Source organism: Triticum aestivum, chromosome 1A (genome assembly GCF_018294505.1).
Source record: "Triticum aestivum cultivar Chinese Spring chromosome 1A, IWGSC CS RefSeq v2.1, whole genome shotgun sequence".
Lineage (NCBI taxonomy): Eukaryota > Viridiplantae > Streptophyta > Magnoliopsida > Poales > Poaceae > Triticum > Triticum aestivum.
Genome location: NC_057794.1, coordinates 138,425,539 through 138,434,618, shown reverse-complemented (window position 1 = coordinate 138,434,618; position 9,080 = coordinate 138,425,539).

Genomic DNA, 9,080 nt, shown 5'->3' with positions numbered 1-9,080 from the left:
TCACGCCCACTGGCCGCGCCATGGGCCGCGCCCGGGCTCGCCCCTGGTCGGGCCCGCGACTGCGCTCACCGCGCCCCGGTTCCTCCCTTATCTGTCGCCGGCGCCGTTCCCCCGCCGCGCCCAGCACGTGCGTGGCCGCGCTCCCGCGCGCCCTCGTCCACCACTGATTGGCCAAGCCCCGCCTCCTGGTTGCGCCCGTGCCTCGTCCTGGCCGTCTGGCTCGGCAAGCCACTCCCCCTCTGGCCCGCGGCCCCACTCTAGCGCCGCCTTGCTGCTCTCCCACCTGCGTCCCCCTATGGTGACCGTCCGGCCTCGCTGGCCTCGTCCCGCCCTATGGGCGGGTGCTCACTCGGGTGCGCCCGCACCCGTTACCGCCTGAACCGCTATGGCCCCCTGGGGCCAATGACAAGTGGGGCCCGGCCCCAGAACGTAAAATAATAATAATAATAAAATTAAGTAATTAACTAATTAATTAACTTAATTAATTATGATTAAATTAACCAATTAAGATTAATTAACGTAATGATTAATTAACCTAATTAACTACTGTTAATTAGCTAATTAATTATTATGAAAGTGGGGCCCACCCCCTAATTAATTTTGATTAGTTTAATTAAACTGTTTAATTAAAATGTGTCACTGACCAGTGGGACCCACCGGTCAGGTTGACCAGTCAACTACTGACGTCAGCATGACGTCATGCTGATGTCATAAATCCATTTTGAATTAATTTAAATAATTAATTAAATTCCAGAAATTAATAAAATCTTTGGAAAATCATATCTTTTAATCCGTAACTCGGATTAAATTATTTTCAACATGAAAGTTGCTCAGAACGACGAGACGAATTCGGATACGCAACCCATTCGTCTGCCACGCATCCCTAGCATAGCGAACATGCAACTTTCCCCCTCCGGCTCCTCTGCCCGAAAACGCAAAACACCGGGGATAATTTCTCGGATGTTCCCCCCTTCACCAGTACCACCTCGTACCGCGTTAGGGCACACCTAGCATCACGCTTTGTCATGTCATGCATCGTCATGCATTTGTTTGCAACATATTTATTGTTTCTTCCCCCTCTTCTCTCGCTAGACACCGAGACCGACGCCGCTGCTACCCAGTACGACTATGGTGTTGACGACCCCTCTCTCTTGCCAGAGCAACCAGGCAAGCCCCCCCCCTTAATCACCAGATATCGCCTACTCTCCTCTATACTGCTTGCATTAGAGTAGTGTAGCATGTTACTGCTTTCCGTTAATCCTATTCTGATGCATAGCATGTCATTGTTGCTACAACTGTTGATACCTTACCTGCAATCCTGATGCTTAGTATAGGATGCTAGTTATCATCAGTGGCCCTACATTCTTGTCCGTCTTCCATGCTATACTATCGGGCCGTGATCACTCGGCAGTTGATCACGGGCATATATCTATACATAATATATGTTACTTGTGGTGACTAAAGATGGGTCGGCTCGTAGGAGTACCCGCGAGTGATTCACGGATTGGGTTCGAAAGGACGTTTGTCCCGACGGCCCTCTGAGTGGATCTTTGTGGCGAAGCGACAGTGTAGGTTGAGACCACCTAGGAGAGAGGTGGGCCTAGCCCTGGTCGGCGTTCGCGGTTATTTCAAGATAACACGTTTAACGAGATCTTGGTATTTGATCTGAGTCTGGCTACTAGCCTATACACACTAACCATCTACACGGGGACAGTAATGGGCACTCGACGTCGTGGTATCAGTCGAAGCCTTCGTGACGTCAGCGACTGAGCGGCGCGCGCCGGATTGGACTGGAACGGCTGCTAGGCTAGGTCTGCTTCCGGCCGCATTCGCAATGTGCAGGTGTGCAAAGGGCGATGGTCCTAGACCCCTACGCCATAGGATTTAGACCGACGTGCTGACCTCTCTGTTGTGCCTAGATAGGGCTGCGACATGTTGATCTTCCGAGGCCGGGCATGACCCAGGAAAGTATGTCCAGCCAAAAGGGATCGAGCGTGTTGGGTTATGTGGTGCACCCCTGCAGGGAAGTTAATCTATTCAAATAGCCGTGATCTTCGGTAACAGGACGACTTGGAGTTGTACCTTGACCTTATGACAACTAGAACCGGATACTTAATAAAACACACGCTTCCAAGTGCCAGTTACAACCAGTGATCGCTCTCTCATAGGGCGACAAGGGGAGGATCATGGGTTAGGATTATGCTATGCGATGCTACTTGGTGAACTTACCATCTACTCTCTTCTCCTGCTGCAAGATGGAGGTTGCCAGAAGCGTAGTCTTCGACAGGACTAGCTATCCCCCTCTTATTCTGGCATTCTGCAGTTTAGTCCACATAAGATACCCTTTTCCATTTGATACCAATGCATACATATGTAGTGTAGCTCCTTGCTTGCGAGTACTTTGGATGAGTACTCACGGTTGCTTTTCTCCCCCTTTTCCCCTTTCCTATATCCGATTGCTGCAACCAGACATTAGAGTCCAGGAGCCCGACGCCACCGTCGACGACTACTACTACTACTACTCGGGAGGTGCCTACTACTACGTGCAGTCCGCTGACGGCGACCAGGAGTAGTTTAGGAGGATCCCAGGCAGGAGGCTTGCGCCTCTTTCGATCTTTATCCCAGTTTGTGCTAGCCTTCTTAAGGCAAACTTGTTTAACTTATGTCTGTACTCAGATATTGTTGCTTCCGCTGACTCGTCTATGATCGAGCTCTTGTATTCGAGCCCTCGAGGCCCCTGGCTTGTAATATGATGCTTTTATGACTTATTTTATTTGTAGAGTTGTGTTGTGATATTTTCCTGTGAGTCCCTGATCTTGATCGTACACGTTTGCGCGTATGATTAGTGTACTATTGAATCGGGGGCGTCACAAGTTGGTATCAGAGCCGACTGCTTGTAGGAATCCCCTTTGACACTCCTTGGCCGAAGTTGAGTCTAGACATTACAAAAACTTTTACTAACATGGTTGTGTGCCTTACGGGCCCACGTCGCCATCTGGGTGGTATTAGGATCTTTTACTCCTCGATCTTTACTATGGGACTCTGAAATCTCTCCTACTCGGGTTAAACGATTTTACTAACTCTAACACTAGGATCCCGTGACCACGTTCACCCCAAAGTTGGATAAGCCCTAGTTATTCTTTAGAGTAGTATTTGAACATTATCCACATTGTCATTTGACTCCTGTGAAAACATCTTTGTTTTCAGATGGAACCCACGAGGCAGGTCGTGCACCACACGACGGCCATTGGTGCCTCAGGATCACCTGCTATGTTGGTTGAGATGATGACCTATCTGGGTTATCGCTGGCACCCTGAGTACACCGTCTATGAGGAGTATCAGGACTTCAATCAGGAGCAGTATCGTGCCATCGTCCACCTCTACTCTCGTTAGTATGACTCCACTACCGTGCTGCACACTGCTTATGGCGGTCCACGATGCTGCTTATGCTGCTGTGACACGTCTTCGTGGAGAGTATCAGGAGTTGGACACCTCCCCCTTCAGGCACATTGCTATCGCATCCGATGTTGGTGCGGAGGGATACTACACTGCTTCCTACTCCACTGTTACCCGAGAGCCCTTCTACCATCAGAACCTGGTTCTGCATGCTGATGGGCTGGATAGAGCTAACCGAGCTCTTCGCCACGAGTTGTACACCACCCGTCAGCACCTGTACCGTGCTGTGACGCTGTTGCACCCCTCTGTCCGATCTGGTGATCTGTCACATTCTGTGATCTACCCTGCCAGGACCGTGATGCTCCAGGGCGTAGGCTAGTCGGATGTGGGAGGCTACTCTCCTGCACTTGGACCTCTCCTGCCACCTACGCATCAGGTTCCACACCAGAGTATCTGCGGACCCCAGGCTACTCGCGTGGAGGTCTTCCCTTCGCGTCACTACTAGCTGTCGGGCTACACCTACCTTCACAGTACCGCGTGGGACTGATGTATACTTGCTTGTTAGTGTTAGATGCTTTCGCCGCGAGCCTGCATGCCGCCTATGATGTCTTAGTCTATGTACTGAACTCTGTGTACCGAACTCTATGCATGATCTCTTTTGTAAGATATGCCGACTACTATGTAGTATCTATCGTGCTGCTTTCGTTGTGCATGTTTCATCATGAATGATTCTTGTCTTTGCAAATTTCTCAATGTTGAACTACCCCTGTTATATATTAGCAGGATGGTTAGACCAGGTGGTCGTGGTCGTGGTGGCAACGCCCCACCACCGCCTGAGTACATGGCTGGGATGATGCAACAGTTTGAGCTGAATCATCAGTTCATGGAGAATATTATGGCTCAGTTCCCTCGCCCCAATATGAACCAGCAGCCAACCCAAGTGACTCTGCAGGATTTCATGCGCCTCAACCCAACCGTGTACCGCAGCTCAACTCAGCCTCTGGATGTTGATGACTGGCTCCGTGACATCACCTATGAGATGGAGTCTGCTGATGTAGCCCCTGCCAGCTACGTCACCTTTGCTTCTTTCTTCTTGAAAGGACCCGTAGCTCAATGGTGGGACAGCCACAGGCGTACTCTGCCAGCTGGAACAATCATCACCTGGCCAGACTTCCAAGCTGCCTTCCGTGCTTGCTTCATTCCTCAGGGAGTCATGGACCGGAAGAAGCATGAGTTCCGCAACCTCACCCAAGGCAACAGAACTATGGAAGCTTATCAGCGGGAGTTTCTAGACTTGTCCCGCTATGCTAAAGAGGATATTGCAACTGATGCACACAGACAGGAGAAGTTCTATGATGGCCTTCAAACTGACATCAAGCTCGCACTTCTAGTGCATGACTTTGCTGATTTCGCTACCCTGGTGAACAAGGCCATCAATGTCGAAACTGGTCTGCAGGAGTACCAGGGCTCTGACAGGCGCAACCGTGACACGGGCTCATCTTCGGGCCCGTCCTCGCAGAAGCGCAAGATATGGATTCCCAACAGCATGTACCAGCCGAATGCACCTGCTCCAAGGCAGCCCTATGCTGCACCTCCTCTGCCTGCTCCACCAACTAGGCAGCCAAGACTTCCAACTCCACCACCACAAACTCCTGTTCCGACTCCCAATAATGGTCTGTGCTTCAGGTGTGGTCAACCAGGACACCGTGCTAGGGAATGCAACCAGAACCAGAATCAACTGGCCCTCCCAGCAACTGGCCGTGGAAGCAACCAGCCCTGCAACAACAATGCCAAGTCTTATGGTCGTGTTCATGCCAACCATGTTGATCTCAATGAAGTTCTAGCCCAGCCTGCTACCGTGATGGGTACAGTCCTCGTAAATTCAGTACCAGCATCTGTTTTATTTGATACAGGAGTGTTGCATTCATTCATATCAGCTGAGTTTGCATTCATGCATGGCATTAAATACGAAGAGATGAACACTGTGATTGTAGTACACACTCCTGCGGGCCAGTGTCAAACCTCTATGGTTAGTCACAATGTTCTCGTTGAAATTGAAGGACTGGAATTCCTTGCCTCTCCCATTGTACTAAAGTCCTGTAGCATCGACCTCATTCTGGGAATGGATTGGTTGAAAGCGCATACTGCTTCTATAGTTTGCGCCACTAAGGTCGTCCATCTGCTACACCCTTCTGATGAAATAATTGCTTACCAAGCTCATCTAGTTCAGAACGCCGAGGCACGTCTTTATGCCTTGAATGCATTGAACGCTGCACCACTCGAGGGCATTGAAAACATTTCCGTCGTTCGTGAATTCCAAGACGTCTTCCCAAAAGAACTTCTAGGGATTCCCCCTGCTAGAGCTGTTGAATTCATAATTGACTTGAAACCCGACACCACCCCTATAGCTAAACGACCCTACAAGATGCCGCCGCATGAACTCATTGAGCTTCAGGAGGAAATCGACAAATCTCTTGTCAAAGGTTTCATTCGCCCAAGTTGCTCTCCTTAGGGAGCACCTTCTCTCTTTGTTAAGAAGAAGGATGGGACAAACCGATTAGTCCAAGACTACCGTCCTATAAACCAAGCTACCATTCAGAATAAATATCCTCTTCCTCGGATCAATGATCTTTATGATCAACTGGCTGGCTCATCAGTGTTCTCCAAACTCGATTTGAGGTTGGGTTACCACCAGATCCGTGTTCATGAAGAGGATATCCGAAAGACCGCCTTTGTGACTCGGTATGGATCATACGAGTACACCGTCATGTCATTCGGCTTAACGAATGCTCCAGCCACCTTCTCTCATCTAATGAACTATATATTCATGGATTACCTCGACAAGTTTGTCGTGGTTTATTTGGACGATATCCTTGTATTTTCCAAGAACAAGGAAGAACATGCTGAACATCTTCGTCTTGTGCTGGAAAAGCTTCGAGAGCATCAATTGTATGCTAAGTATTCCAAGTGTGAATTCTGGCTCCCCGAAGTAACCTATCTTGGGCATGTCATCTCCAAGGATGGTATTGCCGTCAACCCTGAATGAGTTCAGGCTATTCTCGATTGGAATCCTTCGAAGAACGTCAAGCAAGTCCAAAGTTTTCTCGGTCTCGCCAGCTATTGCCATCGATTCGTCGAGAACTTCTCCAAGATTGCCAGGCCTCTAACTAATCTGTTGCATAAGGGTGTCAAGTTCGAATGGACAGACAAGTGTCAGGAAAGTTTCCAGGTGCTCAAAGACAAGTTGACTTCTGCCCCCGTGCTTGCTCCACCTGATACTAAGAAGGACTTCATCATTTACTGCGACGCTTCCCGTCAAGGATTAGGCTGTGTCCTTATGCAAGAGCGCAGAGTGATTGCTTATGCCTCTCATCAACTGCGCCCTCATGAAGAAAACTACCCAGTTCACGACCTCAAGCTTGCTGCTGTCATTCATGCACTGAAGCAGTGGCGACATTACCTTCTCGGAAATCGTTGCGAAATCTTCACCGACCACCAAAGTCTGAAGTATCTGTTCACTCAGCCAGATCTGAACCTCCGTCAGCAGAGATGGATGGAGACTGTTGCAGACTTTGACGTGGGTATATCCTATACCCCCGGCAAGGCTAATGTAATGGCTAGTGCCTTGAGCCGCATGTCTTACTGCAACCACCTCCAGGTTCACAAAGTTCAGCCCTCGCTTGTCGAAGAATTTAGAAAGCTGAACCTCCATATTGTTCCTCCTGGAGCACTCACTCCCCCTCCCCCGGAGTTCCGCAAGATGAATCTTCTTGTTCTTACTAAGGGTTCTCTAAATACCCTGGCTGTCGTACCAGATCTCGTAGCTGGTATAAAGACTATTCAAGGTTATGACTCTGAAGTCCATAAGATTAAACGCCATCTAGCAGAAGGAAAGCCCTCATTCTTCACTATCGCCGACGATGGCGCCTTGTACTTCAAAGGCCGCCTAGTGGTACCATGTTCGAAGAAAAACCTGGATAAGACTAAAAGGGTTATGCAAGAAGCTCATGATACGCCTTTGTCTATTCATCCTGGTAGTACAAAGATGTACCAAGACATCCGTCAAAGATTCTGGTGGTCTAATATGAAGCATGACATTGCTCGTTATGTTGCTGAGTGTGACATTTGCTGCCGTATCAAAGCAGAGCATCAAAGGCCTGCTGGAACTCTGCAACCTATCTCTATTCCTGAATGGAAATGGGACCATGTTGAAATGGACTTCGTCACTGGATTTCCCAAATCGCAGAAAGGTAATGATGCTATTCTTGTCGTCATTGACCGGCTTTCTAAAGTTGCACATTTTCTGGCAGTCAAAGAGACAATCACTGCTAGCCAGCTTGCAACTCTCTACATGTCCAGAATTGTTTCACTTCACGGTATTCCACTGGTTATCAGTTCAGACCATGGCAGCTTATTCACTTCAAGGTTCTGGGCAAGTTTCCAAGAAGCTATGGGGACTCATTTCTCGTTCAGTACTGCGTTTCATCCTCAGTCGCAAGGACAGGTTGAACGTGTCAACCAAGTTCTCGAAGACATGCTTCGAGCTTGTGTAATTTCCTTCGGCAAGAAATGGGAGGAATCTCTTCCATATGCCGAGTTCTCTTATAATAATAGCTATCAAGCTAGTCTGAAGATGTCCCCCTTCGAAGTACTATATGGACGGAAGTGTCGAACCCCTCTGAACTGGTCAGAAACTGGGGAACGTCCACTCTTCAGTCCGGATATTATCCAACAGGCCGAAGAGCAAGTCCGCATTATTCGCGAGAATCTCAAGACTGCTCAGTCACGTCAGAAGAGTCAGTATGACCGTCATCACAAAGACATGGTCTATCAACCTGGCAAAAAGGCATATCTTCGAGTTACACCAATGAAGGGTGCTCACCGCTTCGGGATCAAGGGCAAGCTAGCTCCTCGCTATATCGGTCCCTTCACTATTCTCGAAAGGCGTGGAAAAGTGGCATATCAACTGGAGCTTCCGCCGAACCTTTCTCAGGTTCACGATGTGTTCCACGTGTCACAGCTCCGCCGTTGCTTCAAGGATCCAATCCGAGCAGTGGATCATGAAGTGCTCGAATTGCAACAGGACCTCTCCTATAAAGAGCATCCGGTCCGCATTCTCGACCAAGCTGAACGCCGCACACGTCAGAAGGCGATCAAGTTCCTCAAAGTCCAGTGGTCGAATCATTCTGAAGACGAAGCCACTTGGGAACACGAGGACCGCCTGCGTGATGAATACCCCGCACTGTTTCTTTCTACCTCCTAAATCTCGGGACGAGATATCTTGTAGTTGAGGAGAATTGTGACGCACGGGTATTTAAGCTACAGTAAAACTCTCCTAATGATGCCATGTCATCTTTGATTACTATTGCTAAACTTTCGTTAGTTCAAACCGATTCAAAATCAATTCAAAAAAATGGCAAACAACAAAAGTTTTTAAAAGTTGAAACACAAATGTTCGGTGGATGCCGAATATTACGAGGGTAATTATAGTGCAGCAAACATATTTTTAGAAAATACCTAAATGCCCTAAAATGAAATAAAACAGAAAGAAAATAAATAAAAGAAAGAAAATACAAAAGGGAAAAGCAAACAAAAAACAAAAAAAAAGAGAAACCCTCCTAGGCCAACCCATCAGGCCCAGCCGGCCACCCACCCCCACTCCTTATCCACTACACCACCCCCAC